The sequence below is a fragment of the Nerophis ophidion genome, linkage group LG29 (genome assembly GCF_033978795.1).
Source record: "Nerophis ophidion isolate RoL-2023_Sa linkage group LG29, RoL_Noph_v1.0, whole genome shotgun sequence".
Taxonomy (NCBI): Eukaryota; Metazoa; Chordata; class Actinopteri; order Syngnathiformes; family Syngnathidae; genus Nerophis; species Nerophis ophidion.
Window position 1 is genome coordinate 25,115,733 of NC_084639.1, and position 25,146 is coordinate 25,140,878.

Below are 25,146 nucleotides of genomic sequence, written 5' to 3' on the forward strand. Positions count from 1 at the left end.
TGCCCTCCCGGTAACAGTTAGAGATGCTACCTCAGTAGAAGCATTTAAGTCCCATCTTAAAACTAATTTATATACTCTAGCCTTCGACCAGTTGATCTGCTGTCTCTTTTCTGCTCTGCTATCAGGTAACCACAGATAACTCGCTAGCTGTTCAAAGCCAGGACCCGGGTTGGACCACTCATCTGTGCATCAGTTGGGGACGTCTCTACGTTGCTGACTTGTCTCCACTCTAGATGATCCCCTGCTGGCCTCACTATAGACTAGACTTTCACACTTTTAACTAGATACACTATGGACTGGACTCTCATACTATTATGTAAGATCCACTACGGACTGGACTCTCACACTATTAACTAGACCCACTCGACCTCCATTGCACCGGTCGCCCAGTGATGGTGCCCCACATTTGCGGTTCCTTCCAAGATTTCTCATGGTCTCCCACTGGGTTGAGTTTTTTCTTGCCCTGATGTGGGTTCTGAGCCGAGGATGTTGTCGTTGCTTGTGCAGCCCTTTGAAACACTTGTGATTAAGGACTTAATAGATAAACTTTGATTGATTGAAACTTGAATAAACAATGGCGCTGGTAGCTGTGGGACGTACAGAGTTCCTGAGAAAGTCTGAGACGAGCAGAGGGTCAGCACAACTTCCGTTTTCCTCTCGTCAAACTTCAAAAAATTCTCAGCCCTCCAAACCTTGACGTCTTTTAAACACTTGAGTCATGTTTAGAAATTTGCAATTAAATGTGGCAGTCATCCCATTGGATTGAGTTTTTTCTTACCCTGATTTGGGATCTGAGCCGAGGATCTGGTTGTGGCTTGTGCAGCCCTTTGAGACACTTGTGGTTAAGGGCTATATAAATAAACTTTGATTGATCAATTGAAACTTGAATAAACAACAGCATCGATTTGTTTGTCTTACTTAAAACCGACGCCAAGGCTGGTAGCTGTGGGACGTACAGAGTTCCTGAGAAAGTCCGAGACAAGCAGAGGGTCAGCACAACTTCAGTTTTCCCCTCGTCTAGCTTCAAAAAAGACTTAGCCCTCCAAACCACCACGTCTTTTGAACACTTGAGTAATTTTCAGAGATTTTCAATCAAATGTGGCAGTCATCCCATTGGGTTGAGTTTTTTCTTACCCTGATTTGGGATCTGAGCCGAGGATGTGGTTGTGGCTTGTGCAGCCCTTTGAGACACTTGTGGTTAAGGGCTATATAAATAAACTTTGATTGATTGATTGAAACTTGAATAAACAACAGCATTGATTTGCTTGTCTTACTTAAAACCGACGCCAAGGCTGGTAGCTGTGGGACGTACAGTTCCTGAGAAAGTCCGAGACGAGCAGAGGGTCAGCACAACTTCAGTTTTCCCCTCGTCTAGCTTCAAAAAAATACTTAGCCCTCCAAACCCCGACGTCTTTTGAACACTTGAGTAATTTTTAGAGATTTTCACTCAAATGTGGCAGTCATCCCGTTGGGTTGAGTTTTTTCTTACCCTGATTTGGGATCTGAGCCGAGGATGTGGTTGTGGCTTGTGCAGCCCTTTGAGACACTTGTGGTTAAGGGCTATATAAATAAACTTTGATTGATTGATTGAAACTTGAATAAACAACAGCATTGATTTATTTATTCTTACTTCAAACCGACGCCAAGGCTGGTAGCTGTGGGACGTACAGAGTTCCTGAGAAAGTCCGAGACGAGCAGAGGGTCAGCACAACTTCAGTTTTCCCCTCGTCTAGCTTCAAAAAAATACTTAGCCCTCCAAACCTCCACGTCTTTTGAACACTTGAGTAATTTTTAGAGATTTTCAATTAAATGTGGCAGTCATCCCATTGGGTTGAGTTTTTTCTTACCCTTACGTGGTATCTGAGCCGAGGATGTGGTTGCGGCTTGTGCAGCCCTTTGAGACACTCGTGGTTAAGGGCTATATAAATAAACTTTGACTGATTGATTGATGGATGGAAACATGATAATAGATGCCATTTTTTTTTTAAATATTGCACCAAGTGGAATGATACAAAGTTCAAACAGGATGGGCCCAATAATTGATCTCTGGGGGGGCGTAACAGTCGAGCGAGTGGTGGATGAATTCGGGAAATGACTATAAAGTTGATGTTTACATGTATATATATACATATATATATATATAAGAAATATCCCACTTGAATTAAAGAAAGACAACGCAATGTAATCTAGACGGCTGACAAGCGGAGCAATCAAGCATCCGAATAACTCCGGGTGATGGACGGCTAATTTTCTTTCCACATCTTAATGAGGAATCCCCCGCAGTGTGTTTTTATTTCCAACAGCCGCTCAGCCTTCACATGGCTACTCTGACTAACTGTCGCGTTTATTCAGATCAGCCTTGACGTGTCCGCTCGGCCTCCGGCATTAAAAAGCGGGACTGGCGAGATCTTCCCAAAAAAACCCCGAAAATTGGCTGAAATAAAGACGATGTCGTGTGCGGCCCCTCAGAATGTAGCTGCCGGCTTTCTGTTTGTTTTTGTTTTTTTATTTTTATCAACTGACGTCAACGCTTAAAAGCAATTACACACAGCCTCCAGGGAGGGGATTGGGAGGGCATTTGGCGTGACCCTGGCACACGTCTCAACAAGGTGTTTGTTCAGATTAACTCCAACTTCTGCTTTCACTTCATATGCTTGGCTGACACTTAAAGAGTGTCTTTTGAAAGCACCTGTGCAAAAAAAATGGCAGTTTTTTTCAGATTTCTCAATCTCGCCAAAGGCCACAGGAAACACCTTCGACGTGGATGGATGTGGAGTGATGGGGTCGAGTCAAATAATGACTTTGAAAAGATCCGAGAAAAATTTAAATAGAATGAAAAACACACGCAGAGGCAAGGCGTTTTCACTTTGAGTTGTTGAGTTTTTCCTTGTCCTGATGTGGGATCTGAACCGAGGATGTCGTCGTGGCTTGTGCGGCACTTTGAGACATCTGTGCAGATTTAGGGCTGTATAAATAAACATAGATTGATTGATTGAACGTTTGCGGCATAGCTCGGTTGGTAGAGTCGCCGTGCCAGCAACTTGAAGGTTGCAGGTTCGATTCCCGCTTCCGCCATTCTTGTCACTGCCGTTGTGTCCTTGGGCAAGGCACTTTACCCACCTGCTCCCAGTGCCACCCACACTGGTTTAAATGTAACTTAGATATTGGGTTTCACTATGTAAAGCGCTTTGAGTCACTAGAGAAAAGCGCTATATAAATATAATTCACTCACTCACTTAATTCTTACAGTAAATACAAATAACTTGGCAATGTAGAAAAAAATTGCATCAAAACAAAACAAGTGTTTTAAAATGTAAAATACAGCCACTAAGTCTTAATTCTTATAGGAGACAAATGTAATAATTTCATGTCAAGTCATTATTAATTTTCCCTGATATGTCTTTTTTTTTTTTTTTCCCCCTTGGCCTCAGTCTGCACCCCCACTCCAGGGCCCAGGCTAAGACCGATTTTTATTTTTTATTTTTATTTCAATCTTCTATTCTTTTCTCCCCCCCCCCCCCCCCTGTTTACCTGTATGTCATCTTTTTTGTAAGGGGCGCTGGAAGCCGGCAGACCCGTCAGCGATCCTGTTCTGTCTCCCTGTAATGTTTGTCTGATCTTGAATGGGATTGTGCTGAAAATTGTGATTTTCCTGAAGGAACTCTCCTGACGGAATAAAGTACTATCTATCTATCTATCTATCTAAAAAGGCATTAATACATCATGTTTTTTTTCCCCCAAATACCTCTATAACTGATAACAGTAGTTCAGCCGGGATGAGATCATTTCTAAATTAAATTTAGAGCCCCTAAATATTGTTATCATTTTCATTCCAATGCTCCGCCCTCCACCGTTTGACAAGCTAGAAAGTCCGTGAGTGTGTCACCAGCTTGCCAGTTACGCCCCGCCCTCTTCGTCTGGCTACCACCACCGGTAAAGTTGCTAAACATGTCAGACTTGAGTAAATCTAAAAGGCGTCAGTACGATCCTCGACTCACTCATGACAAAGCCAGGAACAAAACGAGGATTTGTGTCGGGGGAAGCCTTTGAAAGATTGAGACGATTGAAGGAGGAGAAGATTTTTTTTCATCTGACGCCAAACTTGCTAATTTCCTCCTTGACAGGTAAGTCGGGTATTTATGTTTGGATGTGGGCAGTGTCAGTGACTATTTCATTCTCAACATGTTGTTACGCTGAGGAAATGGGTTCCGACATTAGCACGGCTGTCATGGCAATGTGAAACGTATGGAGACAGCCAAATCACCATAATAAAATAATTCCTGATTGGTGTTTGCATATTTCGGACTACATGTACCAATCCATCCATCCAGTCATCTTCTTCTGCTTATCCGAGGTCGGGTCCCGGGGGCAGCAGCCTAAGCAGGGAAGCCCAGACTTTGTCCATCTCCTTTCGGGGGATTCAGAGGCGTTCCCAGGCCAGCCGGGAGACATTAGTCTTCCCAACGTGTCCTGGGTCTTCCCCGTGGCCTCCTACCGGTCGGACGTGCCCTAAACACCTACCTAGGGAGGCGTTCGGGTGGCATTCTGGCCAGATGCCCGAACCACCTCATCTGGCTCCTCTCGATGTGGAGGAGCAGCAGCTTTACTTTAAGTTCCTCCCGGATGGCAGAGCTTCTCACCCTATCTCTAAGGGAGAGACCCGCCTCACTGCGGAGGAAACTCATTTTGGCCGCTTGTACCCGTGATCTTATCCTTTCGGTCATGACCCAAAGCTCATGACCATAGGTAAGGATGGGAACGTAGATCGACCGGTAAATTGAGAGCTTTGCCTTCCGGCTCAGCTCCTTCTTCACCACAACGGATCGATACAACGTCCGCATTACTGAAGACGCCGCACCGATCCGCCTGTCGATCTCACCATCCACTCTTCCCCCACTCGTCAACAAGACTCCGAGGTACTTGAACTCCTCCACTTGGGGCAGGGTCTCCCTCTAAAATGGGTTATACTTGTTTAGCACTTTTCTACTTTCATGGTACTCAAAGCGCATTGACACTACTTCCACATTCACCCATTCACACACACATCCACACACTGATGGAGGGAGCTGCCATGCAAGGCGCTAACCACCACTCATCAAGAGCAAGGATGAAGTGTCTTGCTCAAGACGTGACGAGGTTGGTAGAAGGTGGGGATTGAACCAGGAACCCTCAGGTTGCTGACACGGCCACTCTCCCAACCGCACCACACTGTTGTATCTTTGGGTGTATCAATAAAAATGTTAAATCATACATTTTATCATAAATGTTCTGTTAAAATGAAGTGAGGTGAAGTGAATTATATTTATATAGCGCTTTTCTCTAGTGACTCAAAGCGCTTTACATAGTCAAACCTAATATCTAAGTTACATTTAAACCAGTGTGGGTGGCACTGGGAGCAGGTGGGTAAAGTGTCTTGCCCAAGGACACAACAGCAGTGACTAGGATGGCACAAGCAGGAATCGAACCTGCAACTCTCAAGTTGCTGGCACAGCCACTCTACCAACCGAGCTATGCCGCCCCAAATGAAGCTATTAATGACATTTTTTGTGATCCCCTTTATCTTGAAAAGTGGTTTTGGTACCAAAATATAACTTGAGGTGGGACTTATGTGCAAACGGAAAAAAGCAGTCGCATAAAAGTGCCCAAACATAAACTATTCAGTAACGTAGCAAGTGGTATCCCATCTCCTAGAGAAAATTACAAAGCTCTACCCCTTTTTACTTCATTTATAGTAGACATGGGCAGACTAAAGCCCGGGGGCCCCGTTAAGATTTCCAATCCGGCCCGCCGGACATTCCCAAATAATTATTTTTAGATCTTTAAGATGGAAAGTGTTGCTGCCATTATGATGTTTTCAAATGACCGTTTGTCTTGAACTATACAAAGTATTTCAATGGTTGGAATTTGCGTTTTTACATGACATACTAGTTACTATTATAATCTAGTTAGTTACTATTGTAATCTAATTAGTTACTATGGTAATCTAATTAGTTACTATGGTAATCTAAGTCTCAGCTGCTCAGACGAGGCACCAAGCAGTGTGGGTGTGGTTTGTTTCCACCGTAAAGTCTTTCCAGAGCAGTCAGCATAAAATGTGGGTGTCAGGGACAGACATGGAAAAATATTTTTTACAACAGTTCTGCGAGAAAAGTGATATTATATGAGATTGTAGGGTTTTTTTTTTACCCTTCGTGTTCATATTTCGCCTTTTTTTGATGCATTTTTGTTGCGTTTTGCTTTATTGTAAAATATGTCGATCGAGAGGGGGTGTGACATTTATATGTTGTCAATATTCAGTGTTTTATCCTTCATTGTTAATATTGTAAAGAAAGTACCACTGATAGGTGTGGTGAAATTACCCTATGCATTTGACCCATCCCCTGGGGGGGGGGGAGGATCAGTGAGCAGCAGCAGTGGCCACGCTCGGGAATCATTTTGGCAATTTAACCCCTAATTCCAACCCTTGATACTAAGTGCCATGCAGGGAAGTATCAATCAATCAATCAATGTTTATTTATATAGCCCTAAATCACAAATATCTCAAAGGACTGTACAAACCATTACGACTACGACATCCTCGGAAGAACCCACAAAAGGGCAAACTCACACCCAGTGGGCAGGGAGAATTCACATCCAGTGGGACGCCAGTGACAATGCTGACTATGAGAAACCTTGGAGAGGACCTCAGAAGTGGGCAACCCCCCCCCTCTAGGGGACCGAAAGCAATGGATGTCGAGCGGGTCTAACATGATACCGTGAAAGTTCAATCCATAGTGGCTCCAACACAGCCGCGAGAGTTCAGTTCAAAGCGGATCCAAGACAGCAGCGACAGTCCCGTCCACAGGAAACCATCTCAAGCGGAGGCGGATCAGCAGCGTAGAGATGTCCCCAACCGATACAGGCGAGCGGTCCATCCTGGGTCCCGACGAGCGGTCCATCCTGGATCTCGACTCTGGACAGTCAGTACTTCATCCATGGTCATCGGACCGGACCCCCTACTCCAACCATCCGTTTCAATACATGCGTAATCTGTTGAGTCGCTTAAGTCGCTGAAATCCGAGTTTGAATCCGAGCTAATGTCGCTATATCTTGCTGTGGTATTCCCATTGTTTGTTTACATTGGCAGCACTGTGTGACGTCACAGGGAAATGGCCAGTGTCTTCGCAGAGAGCGAAAATAAGGCACTTTAAAGCTTTATTTAGGGATATTCCGAGACCGGTAAAATTTTGAAAAAAAACTTCAAAAAATACAACAAGCCACTGGGAACTGATTTTATTGTTTGTAACCCTTTTGAAATTGTGATAATGTTCCCCTTTAAGTACTTCCTCATTGGCAACCGACCTACTGAGGACAACCATAATGCTGACATGGTCTGGCATGAAAATCAGTTTGATACCACTCACCGTAACGACTTGTTAGTCTTTAACAGCTCCCATGTTAACACGGTCTTGCAGTTCCACAAACTGAAGCTGACGACTTTTATTTGGTGTATTAGAAAAATAAAAGAAAGCATTACTTTTGATGCAATAAGTCAGTTGCGCACACAAGGCAATGTACTTTTCGCCAGCGCAGCACATTTCCCACCCGTTGGCGGAGCACACCATTCTGCACGCAACCAATGCCAAAGACAATAAACGGGCGCAAAGGGACGAGGCGTTAAAAAGCAAAGAACACCAAAGCAATTTAATTAAAAGCAACAATTGGGGGGATGGGGGGGCTTTACGGCCGCTTTGTTGCCAACATTGTCTCAACTCCTGAAATGAGTTCCCGTATTTGAGCTGCACAAAAGCCAGTACAGCTGACGTGTTTCCAGGACGCCCTGAAAAAAAAAAAAAGCCCGTCGTGCGGTTCAAGGCCGCCTGTCGGAAATGTCACATCTCAGAGGCGCACAAATGGTGGATTTGAACGAGCGTGAGTTCACGTGAGTTCACGGCGGGTGGTGAAGGCGAGGACGCAGAGGGAAAAAAAAAGGGCATTACATTCAGAATACTGCAGGAGTGCAAACATAAAAAGATGACAACCTTGTTCACTACGACGGTTTTTACATGTATGGACTATGGAGAGGCGGAGCCGACGGTCCGACAGAGATGGCGGCGAGGAGGCGGGGATGGTGAGCGAGCGGCGAGGCGTGGCGTGCCGGGAGCGACGCCACAAACGAGATCAGGTGTGTGGATCGCGCACCTGTGCACGATTAACGTATTTCCTCTCGCTGTATAAAAGGGGAGAAGGAGGAGAGAACGGGGCTGGTGATGGTGCGGAGCGAGAGCAACCCAAACAAGGAAGGAACCAGCGAGAGAGACGACAACACGAGCAGCAGCACGTGCAACCCGGAAGAGAGCGAGAGGCAGACGCAGACAATGGGGACGGCTGAGAAGCAACACGCAAAAGACTTTTGTTTGTCGAAAAATAAAGAAGTCCACACCTGCTCAAAGGCATGTCTTTCCTTGGTGGTCCCTGGAACCCTCAAGACAGCACGAGTCTTTCACATGGACAAACCCCAAACCAGTGAAGTTGGCACGTTGTGTAAATGCACTGCAAAAACTAAAATCTAAGTAAATCAATATCTCAAATAAGGGTGATATTTGCTTATTTCCTGTCTGATAAGATCATTCTTCTCACTAAGCAGATTTCATCGTGTTTTACTTGTTTTAAGTGTTTTGGTCCTAAATGATCTCTGTAAGATATTACAGCTTGTTGGTGAGATTTTATGACCTATATTGAGTAAAACATGCTTGAAACTATTTGTGTCCAAATGTCCAAAACACACCCAGCAATGGTGCACAGGAAGGCGAGGAAAAAGAGGGTAAAAAGCGGCCAAAATGGTCAAAAGTCACAATTGTGTCCAAAATACCTCCCCGGGTTCCAGTCTCACGAGTCCTGCCAGTGGCAGGCACAAGTCCCGGGATGCAAAAAATGTCCAAAACGCACACAGCAAAGTCCCACGGGAAGTGGGGGAGAAAAGTTGGCAAAAGTCCCCAAAAATGTTGAAAATACCTACCCAGGTTTGAGTCCCACAAGTCCGGCCGCCGGCCGCACAAATCCTGGGATTCCCAAAACAGCCATAACATACTCAGCCGAGTCCCATGGGGAGGGGGGATAAAAGTTGGAAAAGTCTGCAAAAGTCCCAAAAATGTTCTAAATACCTACCCAGGTTCGAATCCCACATGAAGTGGCACTCGAACACAGGTGAGATTTTTGAACATTTTACCCACTTTTCTCAGTTTTCTCCCCGCCTTCCTTTGGGACTTTGCTGGACATTTTGGGCCTCCTGGCCGACGGCGGGACTTGTGGGACTTGAACCTGGGTAGGTATTTTGGACACTTTTGGGACTTTTGCCGACTTTTCCAACTTTTATCCCCCCTCCCCCTGGCACTCGGCTGGGTGTGTTATGGACATTTTGTGCATCCCTAACATGAGATTTTATGTCAAAGTGTTTTACTTGTTTTGTTTCTACCTTTGCTGAGATTTTATGACCCAGACGAGTAAAACATGCTTGAAACTAGAATATCAAGTGTTGCAAAGCTGTGTCATCAACACTCACAAGTATAAAACTACTTCTTTAAAAGTAATTATTTCGTATTTCAAGCATGAAATAAAAAAAAAATCATGACTTTGACACATTTGTGTCTCATAATTAAAACAGATGACAGCCAAATGGACTTTGCTGTTTTATTTTCAATGAAACAATAGAAAATAGGTACTCGTATAGAAGTACACTTGTTATTAGTGAGAATATACTTATTTTAAGGTATTTTTGGGTTCATTGAGGTTAGCTAATTTTATTTGTTTTGGAATGTCTTGACAAGCCAAATTTTCTTGTTCTATTGGCAGATAATTTTGCTTATTTCAAATAAAATACCCCTCATTTTTGTATTTTTGTTTCTTGTTTTTGAACACTGACTTTTTGCAGTATTGTTGCTGAGATTTGATGATCTACCGTATTTTCTGCAGTTTTTTTTCATAGTTTGGCCGGGGGTGCGACTTATACTCAGGAGCGACTTATGTGTGAAATTATTAACACTTTACCGTCAAATATCAAATAATATTATTTAGCTCATTCACGTAAGAGACTAGACGTATAAGATGTCATGGGATCTATGGATTAGGAGTGACAGATTGTTTGGTAAAGGTATAGCATGTTCTATACACTGAAAAAAGTTACTTTTTGGTGCTGTAAACTCTATTAGAGTAACTGTCATAATTTAGAGCTAGTATTTTTAAAATTCAGTAAGAACTACAGTTTCTTAAGTAAAACTATACATTTTATTAAATGTAATACATGAATTATGGGGGAGGAGTAAGTTTCACTTATGTTTCCTCATACTATTTAAATGTTTAATAGTTGTACGTACATAAACCTAAAAATAATACGTAAACTTTACTCTGAAAATCTACTGTTTTGAAACGCATGCACGACGATGCATGCACACAGCACATCAGGCTCTGGCCGACTGGCTCTGCTCTGGCCGTTAGGATCGCTTCACAGAGTACTGCAAGGTGGCATTATGGGTAATTCTTATCTTGCGTTTATAATGTGTTACAGAGTCAATGTTCTCCAGAAATGTGTTTGGTGTGGGTTCACAGAGTGTGGCGCATATTAGTAAGAATGTTAAAGTTGTTTATATCACCACCGTCAGTGTAAAAGGAATGGCGGTTGACTTAGTATGTAGTGCAATCTTGTGTGACAGGGAGCAAAACGCATGCATCCGTCCGGCACGCACACAACATGGTGTAAAAGTGGGTGCTGTAGAGCAGTGGTCCTCAACCACCTAGCCGCGGCCGCTTAATAATTTTGCATTAAACTTTTTCTCATCACACTCAGTTTTATACTGCATCTCATTAATAAGCGCATGGGTGAGAAGAGGTTTTAAAATTATCAAGGAAATACGGTATATAAAATGTACTTAAAGTTTTGAGTAAAATTATGTTCCTGCTGATGAAAAACAAGTAGACTTTAACCAATTTGTTTAAATAAATATAACTTAAAACTCGCATGTAATTAAGTAACTGTTACTTAATATCTTCACAACTGTTATGTTACTGTATATGGTAAGTAGAATTTACTTGATACTGGCAAGTGAGTGTTACTTGATATTGCAGCATTAAATTTTACTTCAATAATTTGCGTGCTAATACAATATGTTTTTCAAGAAAATCTTATGAGTTATTCTTTTTAGTGTATGTTATAGTTATTTGAATGACTCTTACCATAATATGTTAGGTTAACATAGCAGTTGGTTATTTATGCCTCATATAACCTACACTTATTCAGCCTGTTGTTCACTATTTATTTATATTAAATTGCCTTTCAAATGTCTATTCTTGGTGTTGGATTTTTTTCAAATACTTTTCCCCCAAAAATGCGACTTTGTATGTTTTTTTCATTACCATACATTTTTGGCAGGTGCGATTTATACTCCGGAGCGACTTATTTTCCGAAAAATATGGTATATTGAGTAAAACATGCTTGAAACTAGAATATCAAGTGTTGCAAAGCTGTGTCATCAACACTCACAAGTATAAAACTACGTTTTTTTAAAGTAATCATTTTGTATTTAAAGCATGAAATTAAAAACAAATCATGACTTTGACACAATTGTGTCTCATGATTAAAACAGATGACAGCCAAATAGACTTTGCTGTTTTATTTTCAATGAAACAATAGAAAATAGGTACTCATATAGTAGTACACTTGTTATTAGTGAGAATATACTTATTTTAAGGTATTTTTGGGTTCATTGAGGTTAAATTATTTTACTTGTTTTGGAAAGTCTTGACAAGCCAAATTTTCTTGTTCTATTGGCAGATAATTTTGCTTATTTCAAATAAAATACCCCTCATTTTTGTATTTTTGTTTCTTGTTTTTGAACACTGACTTTTTGCAGTGTTGTTGCTGAGATTTGATGATCTACCGTATTTTTCGGACTATAAGTCGCAGTTTTTTTCATAGTTTGGCCGGGGGTGTGACTTATGCTCAGGAGCGACTTATGTGTGAAATTATTAACACTTTACCGTAAAATATCAAATAATATTATTTAGCTCATTCACGTAAGAGACTAGATGTATAAGATTTCATGGGATTTATGGATTAGGAGTGACAGTTTGGTAAAGATATAGCATGTTCTATATGTTATAGTTATTTGAATGACTCTTACCATAATATGTTAGGTTAACATAGCAGTTGCTTATTTATGCCTCATATAACCTACACTTATTCAGCCTGTTGTTCACTATTCTTTATTTATTTTAAATTGCCTTTCAAATGTCTATTCTCAGTGTTTGATTTTTTCAAATACATTTCCCCAAAAAATGCGATTTTGTATGTTTTTTTCATTCTTTATAATGCATTTTCAGCAGGTGCAACTTACACTCCGGAGCGACTTATTTTCCGAAAAATACGGTATATCGAGTAAAAGATGCTTGAAACTAGAATATCAAGTGTTGCAAAGCTGTGTCATCAACACTCACAAGTAATAATTTCTTACTTCAAGCATGAAAAAAGATGTCATTATGTCAAGATAATGGCACTTGCATTTACTTCATTTAAGAATTTTTTTCGACATATTGAGCAAAGATGTTTCTATTTGCTCATTTACTGTACGGTGGTGAATACCAAGGCACGGTGGAGTTTATAATCTATTCTTTCACTTCACGGCTGACCTTCTGTTCTCTCCTTTGGTCCGTGAGGTGATGATGCTGCTGCCGAATATGTGAGATGTGGGCCACTGGCATGCCTCCCACACGGAGTGGGAGTGCTGAGAGATGCAGCGGGAGACCCAGGTGAGAATGCCGAGCCATCTGGAGGAGTCGCCTTGCGTTCACGCCGTCGGAACTGTTAGGTAACAATTGTCTAAGGCGGCCGTGATACCTGCTTTACACAAATCTGGGATTATTTGCCTGTCAAGAGGTTTACTTGTGGTGATGGTGCTTACATCCTTGAATTCTTGCATTGATGGAAATTAAAAGGGAACTGCACTTTTTGGGGAAAATGTTGTTCCCAATCATTCTGAGAGACAAAAACCCATGATTTGATTTTTAAAGATGATAAACGTAGCTAATTTGAGTCACCCTTGCAGCCTTACAGAAGCCTCCCAAGGTTTAACATACACAGCACATACATAATGTAGTAACACAGTCTTTTACAGTCTGCTGTGCCGTGGAAGATTATGTAGTTTCACCCATTTGAGTTAAAAATATGTATGTATAATATCTAAATATATTGCGCGAATTGATCGATTGATTGATACATTTTTATTTCAAATGCCGTATTTCCTTGAATTGCCGCCGGGTACATAGTACGCGCCTTGTTTCGCAAAATAATTAGCGCATGCTTAGCATTACCGCCCGCTCAGGATTAACGCCGGGTCAAACTCGTTTCGCAAAATATTATTTTTATTAGCGCATGTCTAGAATTTCCGCCGGGTCAAACTTGTTTCGCAAAATAATTAGCACGTGCCTAGAAATTCCGCCGGGTCAAACTCGTCACGTCACGAGTGACACTTAACCTGTCATCATTTTCAAAATGAAGGAGGCTGATTTCAATAATTTGAAATCACAGAAAGGGAAGAAGATTAAGAGCTATTCAGTAGGATTTAAGGTCCAAGCTATTGAATATGCTAAAAAGAACAGTAAGGAGCTATGTTTTATTAATATACCATAGCTGCGTGTGTCAAATATGAGTCATTAAATGACTCCCGCCTCCTGGTGGTAGAGGGCGCTAGTGAGCCTTCTTGTGACTACTCGGCTGCAGAAGAAGTGACAACAAGCGGCGATCGTTTATTTTTTCCTCTCGCTTGCACTTTTAACATAGAGGATTTCTTAACTGGACTATCAATCGAAGCAGGAGATAATAAAGGAAGATCTCCATCGAGACAGAAAGACTTTTAAAACTGAAGAAAGATAAGGAAGACTTCTGTAAACAAGTTATCGATGCTTTTGATCAGAAGGAGCTGCGCATGGACTTCATTTATAAGTAAAGGTAAGAGCATAATAATGTTTTTTTATTTTTTATTATATGTGCTTTTCATGATGGTATCCTTACATCACACTCAAATTTTTAGGCGCAGGCCTAAATTTACTGCATGCCTTTGGTAAGCGCCGGAGTGAGAAGAGGTTTTAAATTAATTAGAGCCCTGGCGACAATTCAAGGAAATACGGTATGCAAAAAAAACAAAAAACAAGAGCAAGCCTGATCCAATAGAGTGATATTGTCATGACTTAGGCTATGGTGCGGTTTGTTTTCCCGTGGTGCAAAACGACTGGACCGGACATGGCGTGAAGGTAATGACATCTTTTAATTTGAACTCGAAAAGTACAAACAAAACAAAGGGTATAAACAAAAGGCGCTCTCAGAAGAGGTATACAACTTGGCTATGAAACACAACTATTACTACAACATAAACTATGGACATAAAACAAATATTTGCAAGCTATGGCATGAATAACAAAACTTATGGGGAACGAGAAAAGAGCATGGATCATCAGCATGGAGCTAGGGTGCGTAGAGGGTGATTTCGCCAGGCTGACTGCCTGGCAACTACAGGCTTAAATAGGTGCAGTGATGACAGGTGCGTGGGTCCAGACAAATCAGGTGTGTGAGTCGTGAACACAAAACAAGTGAAAACTGATGGGTTGGCATGGTGACAAAACAAACAAGAGTGCCCAATGAATCCAAAACAGAACAGAACGTGACCACAAAACATGACAGCTATAGCCTTAACAGCCATTGTAACAAAATGAAAACAATGGAGAATAAAAAACAAAAACAAATGAGGATTGGACTTCTTTTTTTTTTTTTACGCATTTAAAAAGGAGTGAGATGAAGTTTACACTTATATAATCATAAATTATTCTGAGTTAAAACTACCTGTTCACTCTATGTACAAACTAAATGAACTTGTATATACATCTATCCATCCATTTTCTACCGCTTTGTCCCGTTTGGGGTCGCGGGGGGTGCTGGAGCCTATCTTAGCTGCACATGGGCAGAAAGCAGGGTACACCCTGGACAAGTCCCTGGGAAATAAGTCCCTGGACACATGAGGACTTTGATTATGACCAATGTCTGATCCTGTAACTACTTGGTATCGGATTGATACCTAAATGTGTGGTATCATCCAAAACTAATGTAAATTGTCAAACAACAGAATAATTATTGATTATGATATTTTAACAGGAGTGTAGATCTTTTGAACCAAGGCACATTTTTTGCATTGAAAAAATGCGGAGGCACACCACCAGCAGAAATCATTCAAAAACGAAATTAAGTTGACAAGTAAAAAGTCGTTGTTGTAATTGTTGGATATGACTTTAACGCATCACTATAGCTCTTGTCTCAAATTAGGTGTACTCTCACCACCTGTCACATCACACCCTGACTTATTTTGAGTTTATTGGTGTTTTCCTGTATGCAGTGTTTTAGTTATTGTCTTGCGCTTGTATTTTGTAGTTGTTTTCTTATTTTCCTGTAGCAGTTTACTGTCTTCCTTTGAGCAATAATTCCCGCATCTACTTTGTTTTAGCATGCATTAATATTTCAGTTGTGTTTATCCTTCTTTGCGGGGACATTGCTGATTGTTATGTCATGTTCGAATGTACATTGTGGACGCCCTCTTTGCTCCACAGGAAGTTTTTGCTGTCGTCCAGCATTCTGTTTTTGTTTACTTTGTAGCCAGTTCGGTTTTACTTTTGTTCTGCATAGCCCTTCTTTAAGCTTCAATGCCTTTTCATAGTGGCACTCACCTATTGTTTATTTTTGGTTTAAGTATTAAATACCTTTTTACCTGCACACTACCTCCCGACATCTACAAAGCAATTAGCTACCGGCCGCCACCTAATTTTTTTTGATTGATTGATACTTTTATTAGTAGATTGCACAGTACAGTACATATTCCGTACAATTGACCACTAAATGGTAACACCCGAACACGTTTTTCAACTTGGTTAAGTTAATCAATTCATGGTAGACGATATGGAAGAGTATTACACGGTTAAACTGCCGAGCTCTCGACAGCACCGACACTCAACAACAACACATCATTTGCAGACTATAATTACTAGTTTGCAAAAAATATTTTTAACACAAGTAAGTAAAAATTAGATAATCTCCCAGGGCACACCAGACTGTATCTAACGACAGAGTGGTTGAAAAACACACTGCTATGGATAGAAGATGTTAAAAGAGAAAGTAAGCAGATATTAACAGTATATGAATAAGTACATTAATAATTCATTTTCTACCATTTGTCCTTAATAATGTTGACAAAATAATAGGTGTATAAATGACACAAAATGTTACTGCATATATCAGCAGCTGAATTAGAAGCTTTTGTTTGATTACTTACTACTAAAAGACAAGATGTCTTGCAATAAACTTACAATAATAAACATATGTTTAATGTACTGTCGGATTTGTTGTTAAAATAAAGCCTATAATGACATTTTCCGTGGTCCCATTCATTTAGAAAAGTACCGAAATACCATATTTCCTTGAATTGCCGCCGGGCATATAGTATGCGCCTGCCTTGAATTACTCGCTTTGCAAAATAATTAGCGCATGCTTAGTATTACCGCCTGGTCAAACTCGTGACGTCACGAGTAACACTTCCCCTGTCATCATTTTCAAAATAGAGGAGGCTGATTTCAATACCGGTAATTTGAAATCGCATAAAGGGAAGAAGATTAAGAGCTATTCAGTAGGATTTAAGGTCCAAACTTTAGAATACCGGTATGCTAAAAAGAACAGTAACCAGCTCTGTTTTATTAATATACCTGTGGAGCCGACGGTCCGACAGACAAGCAGGCGAAATGGCGGCGAGGAGACGGCGAGTGAGCGGAGAGGAGGAGCGGAAGAGCGACCTGGACTGAGATTTTATTGAAAAATAAACAAAGTAAAAATGCTCAAGCCATGTCCTTCCTTGGTGGTCCTGGGAACCCGCAAGACGACGGATTGAGACCGTCACAATACCGTAGCTGCGTCTGTCAAATATGAGTCATTAAATGACTCCCGCCTCCTGGTGGTAGAGGGCGCTAGTGATCCTCCATGAGACTATTCAGCTGCAGAAGAAGTGAATTGAGTGACGTGAATTGTGCTGGGATGGATACGACGTGGCGGGTGCACGACGGACCTTTTAGGATGTAACACCTATGCTGGCTATGTAAACAACCGGGCTGAAATAAAGCATGTTTCAGTCCTAAATACCCAGTGTATTATTTATACAATAACACTTCCTGGTGGCAGTGGTGGGATAAACAGATCACCCAGGGAGCAGAACGGGAGGGGGAGTTGTCCGAGGATAATTCAATCAATCAATCAATGTTTACTTATATAGCCCTAAATCACTAGTGTCTCAAAGGGCTGCACAAACCACTACGACATCCTCGGTAGGGCCACATAAGGGCAAGGAAAACTCACACCCAGTGGGACGTCGGTGACGATGATGACTATGAGAACCTTGGAGAGGAGGAAAGCAATGGATGTCGAGCGGGTCCAACATGATACTGTGAAAGTTCAATCCATAATGGATCCAACACAGCAGCGAGAGTCCCGTTCACAGCGGAGCCAGCAGGAAACCATCCCAAGTGGAGGCGGATCAGCAGTGCAGAGATGTCCCCAGCCGATACACAAGCAAGCAGTACATGGCCACCGGATCGGACCGGACCACCTCCACAAGGGAGAGTGGGACATAGAAGAAAAAGAAAAGAAACGGCAGATCAACTGGTCTAAAAAGGGGGTCTATTTAAAGGCTAGAGTATACAAATGAGTTTTAAGGTGAGACTTAAATGCTTCTACTGAGGTGGCATCTCGAACTGTTACCGGGAGGGCATTCCAGAGTACTGGAGCCCGAACGGAAAACACTCTATAGCCCGCAGACTTTTTTTGGGCTTTGGGAATCACTAATAAGCCGGAGTCCTTTGAACGCAGATTTCTGTCGTCGCCCCAACTCGAGGAGCCGGGCTAACTGATAGCAGCGGTCTGATAGCAGTTTTCTAAACTGGACTTTCAATGGAAGCAGGAGGTAATAAAGGAAGATCTCCATCGAGACAGAGAGACTTTTAAAACTGAAGAAAGATAAGGAAGACTTCTATAAACAAGTTATCGATGCTTTTGACCAGAAGGAGCTGGCATGGATTTCATTTATAAGTAAAGGTAAGACCATAATAACGTTTTTTTTTTTTTTTTAATTAAATATGCTTACATCACACTCAAATTTTTACTGCATGCCTTTGGTAAGCGCAGGAGTGAGAAGAGGTTTTAAATTAATTAGCGCCATGGTGGCAATTCAAGGAAGTACGGTACATTCTGGTATTGGGACAACACTAGTATGTACACTCATCAGTCTTTCTTCATCTCTCGTTTTTTTTGGGCCCACAGTCAGAAGTCCAGCTCATCCATTACGGCCTTTGCCTCCGGTCACAGCAAGAGGCAAAATCAATCGGCGGGACCGAGCGCGGACATTTGTAACCGACTGATTGCGAGTCGGCGAGCACAACTTTTTGAACAATGAACCTGCTGATCCTTATTGACCACACTCTGACTGCCCGACAAGTACACACCGACCGCGGGTAATCGTCTGGAATTATCGCTGGTTGACGCAAAAAGCCTTGCTTTAAACCCAGAGCAGAATGTTGAAAAGGATTAAACTGCATTGTGGGTCCTAAAAGCTTGCTCATGGGTAACAGTCAATAAAACGTGCGTTCCGCCACTCTCAGGAGTCATTTCTTCCCATCATGGCGAGGTGAAAGGTCTCATTTTGTCATTACATAATGAAAGCCTTTGTACGTGAAGCCATTTAACTCCATCAGGCATAAGTGAGGACCCTCCGCCCTGCGAACTGACAGCTTAATGCCCAAGCCGGGCTCCCGGTAACAATATAAATAATTATTCCTTTCAGATTTGGAAATGCATTAAAGAATTATTATCATACTTTTGATGCAAGCTTGGTTAAACCCCTCAAAATTCAAATGTGTTTCGTTCTCTCTTTCAATTGTGCGGGTTGACTGGGAATACATTTACGGTGCCTGGAACTTGAACCCGAACACAAAGGAAATAAGAGCAAGTCACTTATCGTGCTTTTCCTAAAATAAACAAATATGTATTAAAACTTTATTCCTCGCTCTCCTATTCCCTTTATAAAACTGTCTTTTCAATAATTCACCTGTGTGCATCGTCATCTATAAAACCTTTGAAGAAAGGGCACTGGGATTTATAAAGTAGATTCTTTTGAGAAAAGTAATTTTTAAAGTTATATTACTACATTTTTTATTTAATTTTTTTTTTTACATTAAACCACTTCCTTGTGGTCTATATAATAGGGGTGCACAAAATAATCGATTCACATTTGAATCATTATTCTTTTTCATCCTAATTCTAAATTGATTAATTATTATCAAAAATTCATTTAAAAACATGTTAATTTTTTTTTATTATTTTATAAGATTACGCCGGGAAAAGGGTGGAGTGCCATCTCCGGGTTGGGGAGGAGACCCTGCCCCAAGTGGAGGAGTTCAAGTACCTAGGAGTCTTGTTCACGAGTAAGGGAAGAGTGGATCGTGAGATCGACAGGCGGATCGGTGCGGCGTCTTCAGTAATGCGGACGCTGTATCGATCCGTTGTGGTGAAGAAGGAGCTGAGCCGGAAGGCAAAGCTCTCAATTTACCGGTCGATCTACGTTCCCATCCTCACCTATGGTCATGAGCTTTGGGTCATGACCGAAAGGATAAGATCACGGGTACAAGCGGCCGAAATGAGTTTCCTCCGCCGTGTGGCGGGTCTCTCCCTTAGAGATAGGGTGAGAAGCTCTGCCATCCGGGAGGAACTCAAAGTAAAGCCGCTGCTCCTCCACATCGAGAGGAGCCAGATGAGGTGGTTCGGGCATCTGGTCAGGATGCCACCCGAACGCCTCCCTAGGGAGGTGTTTAGGGCACGTCCAACCGGTAGGAGGCCACGGGGAAGACCCAGGACACGTTGGGAAGACTATGTCTCCCGGCTGGCCTGGGAACGCCTCGGGATCCCCCGGGAAGAGCTAGACGAAGTGGCTGGGGAGAGGGAAGTCTGGGTTTCCCTGCTTAGGCTGTTGCCCCCGCAACCCGACCTCGGATAAGCGGAAGATGATGGATGGATGGATATAAGATTACAATTTTACAAATATATTTTCAGGCCATTTCCAGGCAACCAGAAGGAGCTTTTTTTTAACCTCTTTTGAAAAAGTGACATTATAATAATTGGACCAAAAATCTGTTTGAATCAAGAATTTTGTTGAACGGACAATTAATTCTGAATTGAATAGTCACCCCGGGAATCGGAATGGGATTGAGCCGTTAGGTGCCCAAAAATATAAAAAAAAAAATATAACAAAAATAGTTTTTTTTTATTTTTTTTTTATCATCTTAAGAATATAGCTATAGTTCGCCCAATTCTATCTCAGGGCAACACGGAGACACTATTGCATGCTTTTATTACACATCGTATGGATTATTGTTATGCCCGGCTTCCTGGTCTTCCTAAAAAGGTTTACAATTACTCCAAATTTCAGCGGCACAGATCCTGAGGAAGACCAGAAGGCAGGCTCATATTACACCAGTTTTAAAATCTCTGCCCTGGCTCCCCGGTTCTGAACCTTTCGATTATATTATGAACTGTAGATGGTGACATCCCTAAAATCCTTGTAATAGCTGGTTGAGAAATGTTGTTCTTAAACTTTTGGATAATTTGCTCACACATTTGTTGACAAAGTGGAGGCCCTCACCCCATCCTTGTTTGTGAAAGACTGAGCATTTCATGGAAGCTGCTTTTATACCCAATCATGTCACTCACCTGTCCCCAATTAGCCTGTTCACCTGTGGGATGTGTTTGATGAGCATTCCTCAACTTTCAGTCTTTTTTGCCACGTGAGCCAGCTTTTTTGAAACATGTTGCAGGCATCAAATTCCTAATAAGCTAATATTTGCAAAAAAATAATGTTTTCCAGTTCGAACGTTAAATATCTTGTCTTTGCAGTCTATTCAATTGAATATCGGTTGAAAAGGATTTGCAAATCATTGTATTGTTTTTATTTACAATTTACACAACGTGCCAACTTCACTGGTTTTGTATACGGTTTGAAAAATTGGTTTTGAATTCATAGGGCAACTTATAAGTATTAGGTACTATAGTGGTACTTCAACTTTTGAGCTCAATTAGTTCCAAAACTGAGCTATTAAATTAAAACACTTCTATTTCAAGTTAGCACTTGAAATTAATTAAAATCGATTTATCCGTGCTTGGCCACAATCAGAGTAGTGGAGGAGAAGAATGGACGTTTTTCCAGGCAATGTGCTGAAAAAAGGTACTATCAATCAATCAATCAAACAATGTTTACTTATATAGCCCTAAATCACTAGTGTCTCAAAGGGCTGCACAAACCACGACACGAACCACTACGACATCCTCAGTAGGCCCACATAAGGGCAAGGAAAACTCACACCCAGTGGGACGTCGGTGACAATGATGACTATGAGAACCTTGGAGAGGAGGAAAGCAATGGATGTCGAGCGGGTCTAACATGATACTGTGAAAGTTCAATCCACAATGGATCCAACACAGTCGGGAGAGTCCAGTTCAAAGCGGATCCAACACAGCAGCGAGAGTCTCGTTCACAGCGGAGCCAGCAGGAAAACATCCCAAGCGGAGGCGGATCAGCAGCACAGAGATGTCCCCAGCCGATACACAGGCTAGCAGTACATGGCCACCGGATCGGACCGGACCCCCTCCACAAGGGAGGGGGGGGACATAGGAGAAAAAGAAAAGAAACGGCAGATCAACTGGTCTAAAAAGGGAGTCTATTTATCAATCAATCAATCAATGTTTACTTATATAGCCCTAAATCACTAGTGTCTCAAAGGGCTGCACAAACCACTACGACATCCTCGGTAGGCCCACATAAGGGCAAGGAAAACTCACACCCAGTGGGACGTCGGTGACAATGATGACTATGAGAACCTTGGAGAGGAGGAAAGCAATGGATGTCGAGCGGGTCTAACATGATACTGTGAAAGTTCAATCCATAATGGATCCAACACAGTCGCGAGAGTCCAGTTCACAGCGGAGCCAGCAGGAAAACATCCCAAGCGGAGGTGGATCAGCAGCGCCTAGGCTAAGACCGATTTTTTATCTTTTATTTTATTTATTTATTTTATTTTTATTTTTATTTTTTATTTATTTATTTTTTTATTTTTATTTTTTTTATTTTAATCTTTTATTTTTTTCTCCTATCCCCCCCTTGTTTACCTGTATGTCATCTTTTTTGTAAGGGGCGCTGGAAGCCGGCAGACCCGTCAGCGATCCTGTTCTGTCTCCCTGTAATGTTTGTCTGATCTTGAATGGGATTGTGCTGAAAATTGTAATTTTCCTGAAGGAACTCTCCTGACGGAATAAATAAAGTATTATCTAATCTAATCTAATCTAATCTAATGTCCCCAGCCGTTACACAGGTAAGCAGTACATGGCCACCGAAACACAAGGGAGAGTGGGACATAGGAGAAAAAGAAAAGAAACAGCAGATCAACTGGTCTAAAAAGGAGGTCTATTTAAAGGCTAGAGTATACAAATGAGTTTTAAGGTGAGACTTAAATGCTTCTACTGAGGTGGCATCTCGAACTGTTATCGGGAGGGCATTCCAGAGTACTGGAGCCCGAACGGAAAACGCTCTATAGCCCGCAGACTTTTTTTGGGCTTTGGGAATCACTAATAAGCCGGAGTCCTTTGAATGCAGATTTCTTGCCGGGACATATGGTACAATACAATCGGCAAGATAGGATGGAGCTAGACCGTGTAGTATTTTATACGTAAGTAGTAAAACCTTAAAGTCACATCTTAAGTGCACAGGAAGCCAGTGCAGGTGAGCCAGTACAGGCGTAATGTGATCAAACTTTCTTGTTCTTGTCAAAAGTCTAGCAGCCGCATTTTGTACCAACTGTAATCTTTTAATGCTAGACATGGGGAGACCCCAAAATAGTACGTTACAGTAATCGAGGCGAGACGTAACAAACGCATGGATAATGATCTCAGCGTCTTTAGTGGACAGAATGGAGCGTACTTTAGCGATATTACGGAGATGAAAGAAGGCCGTTTTAGTAACACTTTTAATGTGTGACTCAAAGGAGAGAGTTGGGTCAACGTATCACAGGACACTCACCAGCAGCAGAACCGGGGACATTGCCAGTTCGTAGCACGGCAATGGAAGGCTGTAGAAGTCGGACGGCTGTTCGGGTAGGTGCTTCTATTTGAGTGACGGGCGACCAGTCCGGGCTGTACAAGGAAAAAGTCGGATAGGAAAGTGTTCAGCCAAAGAGCGCACATGGATTATGCATTATCAATACAAACACATTGGGTGAAATGCAGAGGAGTCCCGGAATCAAGGTCAGCTTGGTTCAGGTTACCGAAGGAAGTTGCGAGCGTCTGACTGACCCGCCGTGCTTTTTCCATTTTAGTCCACACTCAGAGATGCTGCGTGACCTCAATTAAGATGGCTATCTCCAAAAAGTGGAAATGCACTCGCGGATAGTGTGAAATATGAATGCAAATATGGCATATGCTCGTAGATATCTGTGGAGACAGTGATGCACATTGACCTCCGACTTAAAAGAGTTTGGGAGAAGCAATAGAAGAAGATGTAACGCAGCTTAAAATGAGCATTAACTCAGCCAAGGACATTTTGGGGAGAGGGTTTGTATGCTTGCAGGGTCATGGAAATAAATTAACTGATATGGATGATGTGTTTACATTCAGATAACCACCCATTATTTGCATCTATTATTTTTGCGAGCAAAATGACATACAATTTTCCCTGAAAAACTTTGTCGGAAGGCTGGCAGATCAGAATCAGAATCATTTTTATTTGTCCGTTCCAACATGTACAAGACACATCAGAACTGAAATTACATTTTCGGCACAGTCCCGCTAAGAGCAGACATACGGGGGGGGGGGGACAAGACGGGACCGCCGACGGATCAGCCGGTTACAGCGCTCCTTAAAAAGATAAGAAAAGGGTGACATTAGGAAAGGGGGGGGAGTAAAAAGATATCAGTCCAAGGCTAGACCCTCAGCAGAGGTCTAGTCTGAGTCCAAGGAAAAAAACCTCACATAGCATGGCACACATTAAACATACATATATCACACCAACTTGCAACAGAGGGAGGGGTGGGTTTTGTGCAGGCCCGCTGTTCGCTCTGTAGCGCCGCTCAGCCATTTCACAACCCCATGGAGATAAGCGTTGGTGAGGGTGTTGATTTAAGAGTCGGGGTCATGTGTGTGCGTATGCCCAATTAACTCGGGAGAGGTGAAGTGTTTTTGTATGGCTGAGGCCGATAAAGTTCGGCTGCAGATGTTGTTGACAAAAAGGAAGGTCAAAAGCGTCTATCTTTGAGAAGTCTTCGGGAGATTTTCTTCAGAACAGCCTGCTCCATGCCAAGGCCATTCAGGGAGTCCGAATCGTAGATAAAAAGTTTTTTTCCTTCGAGAAGACAAAATATTGACTTGTCTTCTCTGCTTGTCCATGCTGGACCTCTTTTAGTTCCAATTAATTATTCCTTCTCTGCAAACTTTTCCAAGATGAGATCCATTTTGCGATTCAACTCAGAAATCGCACAAGTCTGTGTCCCCACAGCCCGACCCAATCCTTCCATTGCGTTGAACAGCCGTCGGGCCCTTTGAGTTGCTGCCATCGTCTTCCGAATTTGTGGATACACCAGAGCAATGCCCAGCCCAATCAGCAAGTGCCCCGTGATCACAGCTCCAAATAGGTAGATGTCTTCGACGTCCTCGATGGAAAGAGCTGAGAGGCACATGATCCTCCATGAGTTCCAGGAGTCCCGCACGTAACCCGCAGCGATGGTTCCATCAGGGCAGCCAGGCTCCCCCGAACCTCTTTTTCTTGTTGAAAAACTGTGTCAATGGCGTCAAGAGTCCAGATGGCAACACAATGGCTATTACTGTAAGCCTTTGTGCAAATCCAGGATTACATGTTGTCCAATTTTGTTGCCAATGTAAGATTGAATGTTTGGATATGTTCCAACATGTGTCGGATACATAATGTCTGTCAATCTCCGTGTCGGTTCCAAACCAAGTTAGGGTGTGTTCACGCTTGTGGTCCGGTTAAATCCCAACTG